This window comes from Miniopterus natalensis, chromosome 16 (assembly GCF_054644295.1).
Source record: "Miniopterus natalensis isolate mMinNat1 chromosome 16, mMinNat1.hap1, whole genome shotgun sequence".
NCBI classification, from domain to species: Eukaryota; Metazoa; Chordata; class Mammalia; order Chiroptera; family Miniopteridae; genus Miniopterus; species Miniopterus natalensis.
The window spans coordinates 39,187,471-39,199,272 of NC_142096.1; positions in this window are offsets into that span (position 1 = coordinate 39,187,471).

Genomic DNA, 11,802 nt, shown 5'->3' on the forward strand with positions numbered 1-11,802 from the left:
GCCCATGGACCAGCAGTGGCCAACTGGCACTGCTCGGTAGAAATGCAGAACCTCAGAGCTCTCCCCAAACAACGGTATCAGCACTTACCTCTAATTAGCTCCCCAGCCCGTCTGCATGCACATTGCAGCCCGAGAAGCATTAATCTATAAACTACAAAGTAAAAGACTAATGCAGCTCCACAAGTTACCCCTTCAGTGCTTCGCAAGGCCATTGCATCCATATCGAAAATCCGTCAGGATCAGCAAAAGTAAAAAGAACACGCCTACAGGTTTTCACCCAGGGCAATCAAGTCATTTCTGGATCCCCATAGTACACCGGAACCCATAAACTAGGCCGACAAGCCCTGGTAGGCAAAAGCCAATTCTGTTTTAATTTTAATGCTGCTGTTATGTGTGTGTAAGCTAAAGTAAAATACTCTTTAATGTAAAAGTAAGTTTAAAATGAGCCTGCCCGCTTCAAATAAACTGGCCGCACGTGGCTCAGTTTTAACCAGCGGTGTCCAGCTCACCGGGATGGTGGCGATCAGACGAAGTCTATTGTCTGAAGGTCTGCGATTAAGTAGAAACTACAAGGCCGTCTGTTCCAAACCCTGACCTGACAACAAGGACAAGCTGTAGGCGATTTCCTGGCAGCCTGAGTCCAATGGACAGATCAAGGGGGAAACTCTACCACTTGAAGAATTCTAAAAAATCAGAGAGAGAAAGTCTCTGGAAATCACCTCGCTCAATCTTCTCCAGCCGCAGATGGAACAACGGAAACACAGAGATGAAGCGGAATGCCCCGAGTCAGAGACAAACAGTGACTCGAAGCTGGAAAACTAGATGCTTTAAAAATATGTAAATTACAAATATTTTACTTTCAACCAAATGTAAAACAAATTTGCTAATCACCTCCTTCCCTTTATGACACGAACGAGCCCCTGTGCTGTGTAACAGCTTTGCTGAGGTGTAATTCATACCCAACTCACCCTTTGAAACTCTACAGATCTGTAGTTTTTAGAAAATGCTTACAGTTGGGCAGCCGAGGCCCTTCCCCGCCTGCTCCGAGCCTAAATCTCCACCATGCCTTGTAGCCAAAGCTCAGCTCGGCTCTAGGCTGAGTCTCCTTTCCCCACCGCAATAGATTTCAAATGAAACCTGTCTTCACTGATTTCCCTCGTGTCTGCTCTGCTTCTCTCTGACAAAGACGAGGCCGGGGTTGGAAAGGTAGGTCACAGCCAGGCCCTGAAAGGCTTTCAGGGGGCTGTGAGAGAGCTCCCTGGAGGGAGCCTAGCTGTGGGGGCTCCCCTGCTGTGTCCTCCCAGGCAGCACGGGCTCTGGGACCCCCTTCAGCAGAGACTCGCGGACTCGATGGCCTCTTCCCCTGTCTCCCAGGACAAGGACTGTGGCCTCTGCACTTCATCCCCTCTAATAAAAGTGTTCCCCAAACCCCCTTCTCAGTAGCCCTCTCTCACCTCCCTGCTTATTTCCTTGAGAATGCTTTCCATAAAATGAAATTATCTCATTTGTGTACTTACCCTCTGACTGCCTCTCCCTAAAAATGGAAGACCCGTGAGATCAAATACCCTTGGATGCTGCTCTAGCACTTTATTCCCAAGCTGTAGAGAGGACCTGCTGTGAGCGCTCAGGACTGTTTATTAACTGAATGAAAACTGAGTGAAACGCGCGGGAGGAACCCCAGGGAAATGGGTCAGTCGAGGCCTAGACCTGCTGGCTGCCCTCCGCAGAGGACTCCCGTGCGCAGGCGGGTCAGCCCCACGCACCCCGACGTGGTTTTCTCATGACTGTTGCAGCGACGGGCACGTTAACATCGGCCTGTCCTTAGAAGTCGGTCTTGAATTCACCACACTGTCTTATAATTAATTGCCTATGACTCTTCCTTCCACCATACCAGATGCCATATTTTATTTAACTTCGTACCCCCAGAATTAACCACAGCGGCTGGCACAGAACAAGTTCTCGGCATGTAGTTTTTGTGTAGAGAAAAGAATGAACTGCAGAAAGGCAGCTCACTTGCCCACATAAGTGAACACTTGATAGTGCTGTGCTTTGACACAGGTGGCACTGGCTAGGAAGGTGGCTCTGCGGTCACCACCCTGGTCCTCCGCCAAGGAGCGTGGTCATTGCACAGCAGCTGCATCGCCGGATCAGTGGGTGTCCAACCCTGAAGAGAGTCTCTCTTGCCTTTCAGGAGAAGAGGGATTTAACGCAAGGAAGGTTCACCAGGGTGTCGGGAGGGCTGAAGGAGCAAACGAGAGGATGGTGACCCCAAAATCAGCAAGCTTCCGCCACCCAGGGTCACCAGGGACAACGCGGCACATCGTAGGGGCTGCCTGTCTTCCTGCGCCTGGTTTCCCTTGGGAATGACACCGAGATGACGGCACCTGTCATATGTCTCCCAGACGCCGCTGAACTCCAGGCCGCCTCACACTCCCGAAAGCTACTGAGACCTGGAGCTCCAGGGTCCTACCCCGCAGATCACCCCTCAGTGGGTCCTGATTTAGACTCACCCGCACGAGGCCCCTCAGGGGGCTCTCCTGGGGAGCAGGCTCGGGAAGCCTTGCCTCCCACAGCGTTAGGGTGGACGTCGAGCCTGGCAGTGCGCAGGGATCCACCCCAGGGCCTGGTGCAGAATCAGATAGATAACCGCTGCTCTTGCTGTCGTTACTAACTTTCAGTGACAGGATGCCTGTGCCGGTCTCGGGTGGCGCCCAGGAGAATGTAAAAACGACAGTGATGGACTGTGTTGGGCAGCACATGTGTTTTTACTTCGGCCGACTGCAAACAATTAAGGAGCGCTTTGAATGATGTATAAGATACACTCCAAGTGCGAAAGTCTATGAACATGCAGATCACATCGAGGTCCTGTGCAAATGGCCTCCGAGGGAGGCAGTGGCAAGTCCCTCTTTCCAGAAGGACAGCTCGAGCGAGACAGAGAGTCTGCCCTGAGCTCAGCTGGGCCATTCCGGCAGCAGGGGGACCGTGGCAATGAGGCCTGTGCCCGCTCTGGGTCGGACCCACACATGCGCTTCCGAGTCACAGGCGGACCTGTCGGAGGCCGGTCCGTCTGGGCATCTTTATAAAACACTATAAGGCTGTTTCCATTTTTTCTTTCTCTGCTGCTAAGTGTTTTTGCTTAGGAATGGGGGTGGGGCTGGATCAATCTCAAGAGAGAGATTTTATGTCATGTGCTTTCAGAAAAATCTTTGGAGTTTCTCTAAGATGAATGACATAAAAATATACCCTGTGAAAAAAGTGTTTAATTAAAGGGGATTAAGAAATAATGAGATGGCAATAACACCATCTTGTACTAGATACTGTGCAACGTATTTGGGAGGAAACCAGGCAGAAGAGCGCTGGGTTGGCCTGGGGCACACGGCTGCCGCAGGGACAGCTCTCCTGAGGCGAGTGCCTGACCTCGCGCCTCTTCGCCCTCCTGAGGGCGCCCCCCTCGTTTTCAAGGCCTGGCAGCTACTGGTGTCTCGGAGAGGTGAAGAAACAACGCAGGCGCCCACCCTGCACGCGGCGGAGTCAGACGGGCAGGCTTGAATCCCAGCTGTCCCATTTACTAACTGGGACAGGCGATGTGTTTCCTTGCACCTCAGTTTTCCAGTCTATAAAGTGGGGTTAGATGATCTGAAGGAGTGTCTGGCATGTAAGAGAAGTTCACTAACTCTCAGGCCTCCTCACCTTTCTCTCATCTTCCACAGATGGAGACTCCAAACACATAACTTCTCTCTGTTGCAGTCCCCTCGTCTGTTCAACAGAAGTGCCCCAGTTTTCTCATCGATTGTTGGGAAAGTCAAAGGCATGTGGGAAAACGTAGAGAAGGGCTGGCCACGCCCCGTCCATTTCATTCATTGTCATCTGCCGCCCTTTGGGAAACGAGGGCTCCCGGCCACTCCTTCTGGCTTCTGTGTGCTAGTGACCCAGCAGCCAGCCCTCTGGGCGCCTGCTCATGTTAGAAGAGCCGTAAAGGAGAGGGTGACATGGAGGAATCATCCACCCGCGGTGGAGTATCAGTCTGAGCAAGAAAAGACTTCTAGGCTAAGGCATTCCCCAGGGTCTTCAAGTGACCCCACTGTAGTTGGTGCCATCAACCTAGTCCTGGCAACGACTGACACATGTATTTTCTTTACTGAAAGAAATTTTCTTGAAATTTCAAGCAACATTCAAGGAAGCTGTTTATCTGATTATTTAAAAATCTGAGAAGGTGGTTTGTCTGATAACACAGACACAGAGACCAAATAAGCCCATAAAAACACAGATGGATGCATTTAAGGTCCTCTTACAATAAAAATTTCCCCAAACTATGTTTTATATAACACCTGTCCTGTGTTATACAATATAATTTTTTTTTCAAAAAAATATTCAGTGGTGAATTACCTTGGGAAACACTGAGTTAAAACCGTGGGATGTCTGCAGAAATTTCTCAGAGGCTGGGATAGGCTAGTGTGCTTTGGAGATCTGAAGAGCAGCCAGAGTGTGCAGCAGTTCCCACGTTTATTTGGCTGCTGGACCTTTTCCCTCCCCGCATTTCACTAGGACACTGTGTTCCTACGAGACGTGCTACTCAAAGCGTGATTTTAGAACCAACAGCCTGGCCCTGGACCTCGTTAGAAGTGCAGACCCCCAGCCCCATCCCAGTCTTCCCGAAACAGATTCGAACACGACGCCTGGCTGAACTTGAATGCATGCAAAAGTCCGAGAAGCACTGCCTCACCCTATTGCAAATGTCAGATATAAATCATAGAGCAATGGAGACCACAAGGCTATTCCGAGGGTCTCTTCCAACTGTGCAGATTGAATAATGGGCTTGTTGAATGCCAGAGAGAGAACCCGCACTGGAAATCAGCCATCTCTTAGGAGCGTTAACGGAAAGTGACCCGAAAGCCAGACGCAGGAAGGAGGTGAGCTGTCGGTTCTGGTGGAAGCCAGGCAGGGCTCCTTCTGCCCCGACACCCCGGTCCTTCCTCTGCTGAGTAATTTCTTATTCCGTCTGGGACTTGTTCCTGGCATCTTTGGAGACTCTAGAGTCCATTGTTTTCTTCTGAATGTGGTTTTATTTTATTACTCATCTGTTTGCTCTGTTTAATCAGGCACTTAATTTCATTAGCCTCAAACAGCAAACTCTAGCTTTTGGGTGAAAGCTCAAATTTCAGCTCATTTTTTCTCTCGGCTAAAACTTGCCCCACCCTTGCGTAGTTCATGAGTCACCCAAAAGACTGGACAGTGCTCCTGCTTTCAAATTTCAGGCTTCGGTCTCTGGCTGCCTCTCTCAGTCACCCTCCTGGCTTCCCAGGCTATATGGTCCCCCCCAAAGTCCGCCCTCTGCTTCACAGGCCAGAGGGGTGGTAGATTTCATTTGTTTTCTGAGGTGTGTGTTTGTTTGTTTTAGTATTTTAGTGAATGTTTTGTTTTGTTTTGTTTTTTGTGTTTGCAGCCTTCCAGCAGGGCACTGACTCTGACCTGCCCTCAGGCCACAGCAGAAAAACAGGTCGCTTCTCCAGGCCACCTCTTCTCCCCTGAGTCGGTTCTCTCTCCGAGAACCCCAGGTCAGGTTTTACCCCCCCCCCCCCCCACGCGCACACACACAGCTGCCGTCTGCAGGCTGAGTTCTCTGGGAGAGGATAGGGTCTGGCAGGAGCTACTTAGCTGTACTGCAAACAGAACCCTCCGCCTTCCCCCCCTCTCGGTGCCTGAAGCAAGTTCTAGTCTCACAGTTTAGTCAAATAATTACTCAAGAGCTTATTAAGCCACCTTTTTACAGGCAACCTCATGCTGTGGGGTTAGGAGGTGGGGAGGGGACACAGCGAGTTCGAAGCGTGAGGGCATCGTGGGAGTCCGGCCTGCTCCCCGGAGAGGTGTGTGGCTTGTATTTCAGGGGGCGCTGAGAGCCGGCGGGCTTCCCTCGGGGAGGGGGCGACGGGGTTCCACCCCCAGCTCGGCCATTCGCTGTGTGGCCCATCATTGCACTTCTCTGGGCTGTTTTCTCATCTGAAATTAGAGCCAGTTGTACTAAGGAATCTCTGATTTCCTATTATGTCTAATGTTCTCTCATTTTAATAAAGCAAAGTAGCCAATTCTCAGACCCAAGATGCCTGGAGAGTTGTAATTAGGATTTTTTTTTTTTATGTTCTTGATTTCTCATGTTCAGGGTTATTAAACATATCATCCTGCTGCGAAGACGCAGAGAAGAAGCCTTTTCCTCCTCGGAGCTGAATAAATAGCACCCTGGTTCTTCTAACTGGGGATCACCCTGGAAAACATGTTCCCAGGGAGGGGTCAGTGGAAGCGGGCAGACCCGGGACCACACAGACACCCGGGAACAAATCCAGGTGACATAAGTTAACCTCTCAGGCAACCGCCACTCAGGAATCAGATACAACTTAATTTAGTTCCTGGCGGTGGGTGGGTTTTGAAGTCAGAAATGTCAGTGTCTGGATCCCATTTCACCACTTAATAGCTTGTGTCCTGGCAACTTACTCAACCTTCTCAGAATCAGTGTCCTCGAGTGTAAAGCTGAAATAATAATCCCAAGTTTACAGAGAAGTTAGCAAGACACAACTAGTCACAGAGCTAGTGCGGTGCCTAGTACCCAGTATCTGATCCATGTGTAGCGGCGTCTTCCCCACCTGAGCTGGGCTTTCTGCAGCGATTCCAAAGAAGGGACAAAGGAGCAGCCTGGCTTCCAGAGGTTTGCAGTCCTACTTAGGGAGACAGACCTCCCGCCTGGTCAAGCTTTTAGGTGGCGGCAGTCCCAGAGGCCAGCTTGAGACTCCTGGGACCCAGAATTCTTATTTTTAGAAATACTATGAGATCATAAATGTGTGTTGCTTTAAGCTGCTAAATTTTGGAGTAATTGTTAACAGGAATACATAAGTAGCACAGACACCAACCACCAGTTGGTGGAAAGTAGACTCCATCGAACCCCTTCCGCCCGGAATGACCAGAGGCTGTCCCTCCTAGGACAGATACCAATGCAGGCTATGGGTCTGCATGTTTTAACCAAAGACCTCAGACGGCACCCTGCTCTCCTGGGGATTATGGCCTGCTTGCCCACAGGCAGAGAATCCATGCAATAAAGCGTTTGACCAGAGGCCCTGCTTGACTGCAAGGGTTGGCCCCTGACTGTGGAGTCCACTAATCATGTCACAAACCTTTTCATCCAGAAGTAGCCAACCACGGGCTGCTGGGTGCTGAATGAAAGCAGAAGCCAACTTGGAAACCAAACTCTGCAAGGATGGGCTGCCACCCTTCAAGATGCACATATGCCTTAGTCAGGGGCTTCTCTGTGGCACCGTGTCCCTGAGTAATGTGTCAGATGCCGCACTAGGTATTTTAGGATATTCATAGAATAAAAATAACACATTTCACCATAGCTATGGCTTCTGTTCATTTCTTTATTTCCACATGCGAGGCATGTTACATGTCAGTCATCCCACAATTTCCGCCAGCTTTATGTGATACATGACATTCTATAGATGGCAAGACTGAATTGCCAAGAAGTACATTCACCTGCCCAAGATAATTCAGATGACAAATTCCAGTGTGGGGACTCTCATCCAGGCCAGGCTAATGCTAGCTCCCTAAACTTGTAACACACTCTCCTATACCGGCTCCATTTGATTAAAAGGCTCAGCTATCTGTGCTTCCAGTAAGTGACAAAATAGCCTCTGGTCAAACGCTTTATTGCATGGATTTTCTGCCTGTGGACAAGCATGCGATCATGCCCTGTCCCACACCTCTGGGGAACAAGTGTTGGGGAGTATTAATTATATGTGTCACTCAGGGTCACATCTCCCTCACCTGCACTCATGTGAAACACAGGCCCAGGACTTGCCCATGTGCTCATTTCCAAATATGACCAGACACCCAGTGTTCGCCGACATCTGGGAAACATCCTATGCAAAAGACAGAGATGAGAACACCTCCCCTCTTAAGATAACCTGCCTGGTTTCCTTTTCCAGGTTCTACAATCTGAAGAGCTCCTGCCTCCTACCTGGTGTTCTCACACTTAACTTACAATTCAAAACACTCGTTGGATCTCAGGCATCAAGGGGGATGGAAAGGTTACCTAGCGCAGCGATGGACTGTCATCTGCAGCATCCTGGACAGAGGGGCCGATAAAACTATCCCTGAACAGCTACAGGCATCGGAAGCACAGTACTAACCCAGGCATCTCGTTTCCACACTAGACAGCTAATTATCACCAAGCATCTCTGCCTCTCAGGTTTCAAAGCCCAAATCTGTTTTTACTTCTGTTTTAAGGTCCTTCAAATAAGTGATGTCATGCTATGTCCCGCCAACCCTGCTACAAGTACCAAAAGCTCCCTCAGGGTGAATATCCCCAGTTCTTCTAGCTTTTTATATGACAAGTCACAGTCTGTATCCCACCCATCTCATAGGGTCACCCTCTGCAAAATGGGCTAACCTACTGTATTAATTAAATGCAATACGCCAGATGTGTTCTGCCAGCACAGAACGAATACGACTGCTAGTTCCTTCATCATTCTGCATATCTGAGGAAATGCTCTAACTATTTCACCTGGTAAATGAAATCCGCGTCTGTGTGGTGAGCACAGTCTGCTTCCCGCGCTTCCTCTCCCGCCCGGTGAGGCCGGGGCCCCCTGATATTCGAGGATGCCCATTCCCACGCTCATGCACTGTGGTTGGAGTTGGCTCACGCCCAGTCCTAGAGAAGGAGATTATAAAGCAGCCTCCACCGTGATATCTGGCCCGGTACTGGGCTCACAGCCTAAGACAGTCCAGTCCGAGTGAACTTAAAGACTTCTATTGGTCATACTCCACATGGTCATTTTTATGCTGGATCTGAACCTGGTAGGAGGTAGCCTAAGAGCTGTACTGAGCCAGCTGGCGACTCTGAGGCTCCATCAGAGAGTGGGATCAGCACAGAGAATGCAGAGTCAAGATACCGAGATAAAGAGCCGCTGCGCCCCGGTGGCATCGCTAAGCACCTGAGCAACCACACTGGCAGCCAGGCGGACTCCTGGGTGATGAGTCCATAGGCAACATATCCCCTTTACCAGTCAAGTCGGGTTAAGCCAGGTGTATTGGCACTTTTGACTGAAATAATTCCAATTAATAAAAGATTCTGGAACAGTCAAGATCTTGGTTAAAGACTGTCTTGGTTGTGATGCAAGTTTACAGGCAATTTACTGGGCCTATTTAGACACTGATAAAATGCATACCTTTGTTTACATTTTCAGAGGAAATCCACATGGCTTGTCCAAAGAGGACATTCTAAAAATGACCTTCAGCCCAGCCGGGCCTGGCTCAGCAGCTGAGTGTCTACCTGGGATCCAGGCCATCGGGGTTGGATTCCCGGTCAGGGCACATGCCCGGGTTGCAGGCTAGGCAGCCGATCAATGATTCTCTCATCATTGATGTTTCTATCTCTCTCTCTCCCCCTCCTTTCCTCTCTCTGAACTCAATAAAGATATATTTTTTAAATAATGGCCGTCATAGATGTATTAATAACAGAAATTAATCCTGTTAGACCTTCGTTGATGAATCAAGTTTACAAGACTGGAAGATGCATGGGGGCACCAGTCGACTGACTCTAAAGAACTGAAATAAAATTGCTGTTCCTTTGGAACCTACCCTGTGACCTAGCGCTTAATATGCTTTTAGAAAATGTGAAACCTAATGAGCAAAATTAGCAAACAAATAAAATAGAAACAGACTCATAGATACAGAGGACAGACTGACAGCTGTCAGAGGGGAATGGGGGTGGGGATTGGGTGAAATAAATAAAGGGATTAAAAACAAACAAACTCCTGGACATAGAAAACAGTATGGTGATTACGAGAGGGGAAGGGAGGCGGGGGGAGATAAAAGAGTTAGGTAAAGGGGGGCTAAACGGTGCCAGAAGGAGACTTTACTTTGGGTGCTGAACACCCAATACAATCTACAGATGATGTATTATTGAGTCGTATATTTGAAACATATATAATCTTATTAACCAATGCAACCCTAATAAGTTCAGTTAAAAACGTGAATTGCATGGACAAATGAGTATAACAGCCCAACAATCCATTTCTCCAAAGCTACACCTTTGGAATCAACACATATTCAAAGACAAAAACAATCAGTAAGATCTTGCCCAGCCCGCAGCCCCCACGATAGTTTTATGATTCACCCGCAAGGCAATTTGCCATCGCAGCCCTGTGGGCGGCCCGGTGGGGGCTGAAGGGAGCAGGGCCTGGGCAAAGAGGTCCTTGAGAAGATCGAGACGTAGTTACCGTGATACACCAGAGCCACACCCACAGTGCCCCTGCGTTCTCCCAGCCACTCGCCTCCCAGCACCCGCACACCCAGTACCACCGACGGCTGAGAGAGCAAAGGCGCCTGGGCCCGCGCTCCCCAGGGCGCCGTCTCTGCCGCGGCTACGCTCGGGCCGAGTGAGCCGGAGCACCAGCCCCTGGCAAATTACACGGGCTCACGCCGGCTTAGAGGACTTAGTGAATTCTTACAAATGGAAAGAATAAACCCGGAGGAGATATTATGAGAAGGAATCTGTAAACACTGAAATGGGATATAATCATGAACAAGTTATAGCTTAGCCTAATGGAGAATAAATTATGCTGGAATGCAGACCTGCTTTGTTACTCAGGGTGACTGCAAAAATATCAATTAATTGATGTCCGCAGGGCCCATGTGACTCTAAACTTAAAGATATAATACGATGAGACGCTGCAGAACTAACCTCTGAACTTGGCCCTCAGTACAAGTCAATCACTTGTGATGGGGAATAGTAAAGATATTATAACTTCTTGGCAGGAGCTATCCATTTCTTGCTCAAAAACCTTTCTCATTTTTCTCCCTCCTCCACTCTTTTCTGCTCAAAAACAATAAAGGCTTGTTAATTCCATGGGATACATATGACCCAGATTTGCTGCTCTAAATACCATCATTGCCCCCCCAAAGGTATTGCCAAATAGGAATTTTGTTTTTAGGAACTGAGTCTTTATTACTTCTTCATTTTCACAATTTGGGTTTTTTCATTAATTTCTACTTAAACTGCAGATTTAATTCAGCAACCCGGTCTTTTAGGCCAGTTATTTCATTATCTGAAACACACTGCCTTTTGTAACTTTGCTGACTAGATAGAGCATTAATTTTTGAACTTGGTTCGCAGGATTTGCCTTGATTATACATTTTCTCATTTGCAAATGTGACTGTTACCCAGGGCTCTCTATATTCTACCCACCCAACCTCCAAAAAGGGTAGTCAAGTTGTCAAAGAAAGCCTGTCTCTACATAGATTACTTAAGTCACATTCCCCATGCTGACCCCCACACCCAGAGCCACATAAAATCCGGTCTCTGTCCCTTTTGCATTTACTCACACCCTTGGCCCCGACACATCCTGAGTCATCCTAACTGTGTAGTTCTGACCCTGCGCTCTTTCTGTTTTCATCATCATCTTAACCTAGGTTGTGGTAGCCAATCTCCAGGATGGCCTTCAATGTGTCTTGCCTCCCGATTCCCATGCCTTTGAACAGGGTTATATCTAAAGGAATATCACAGAAATGGCAGTGTGTAACAAAAGTCACAGTGGCTTTAGCTTGCCCTCCCTAGTGTCACTCAATCTAGGAGATGCCAGCTGCCATATTATGAGGACACTCAAGCAGCCCCACGGAGACATCCAGATGGCAAGGAACTGGAGCCTCCTGCCAGCAACCAGCAGCAGCCTGTCAGGCGTGTCAGCGAGCCGTCCTGGAACTAGACGCTTCAGTCCCAGGCAAGCCTTAGAATGACTGCGGGCCCAGCCAAACCTT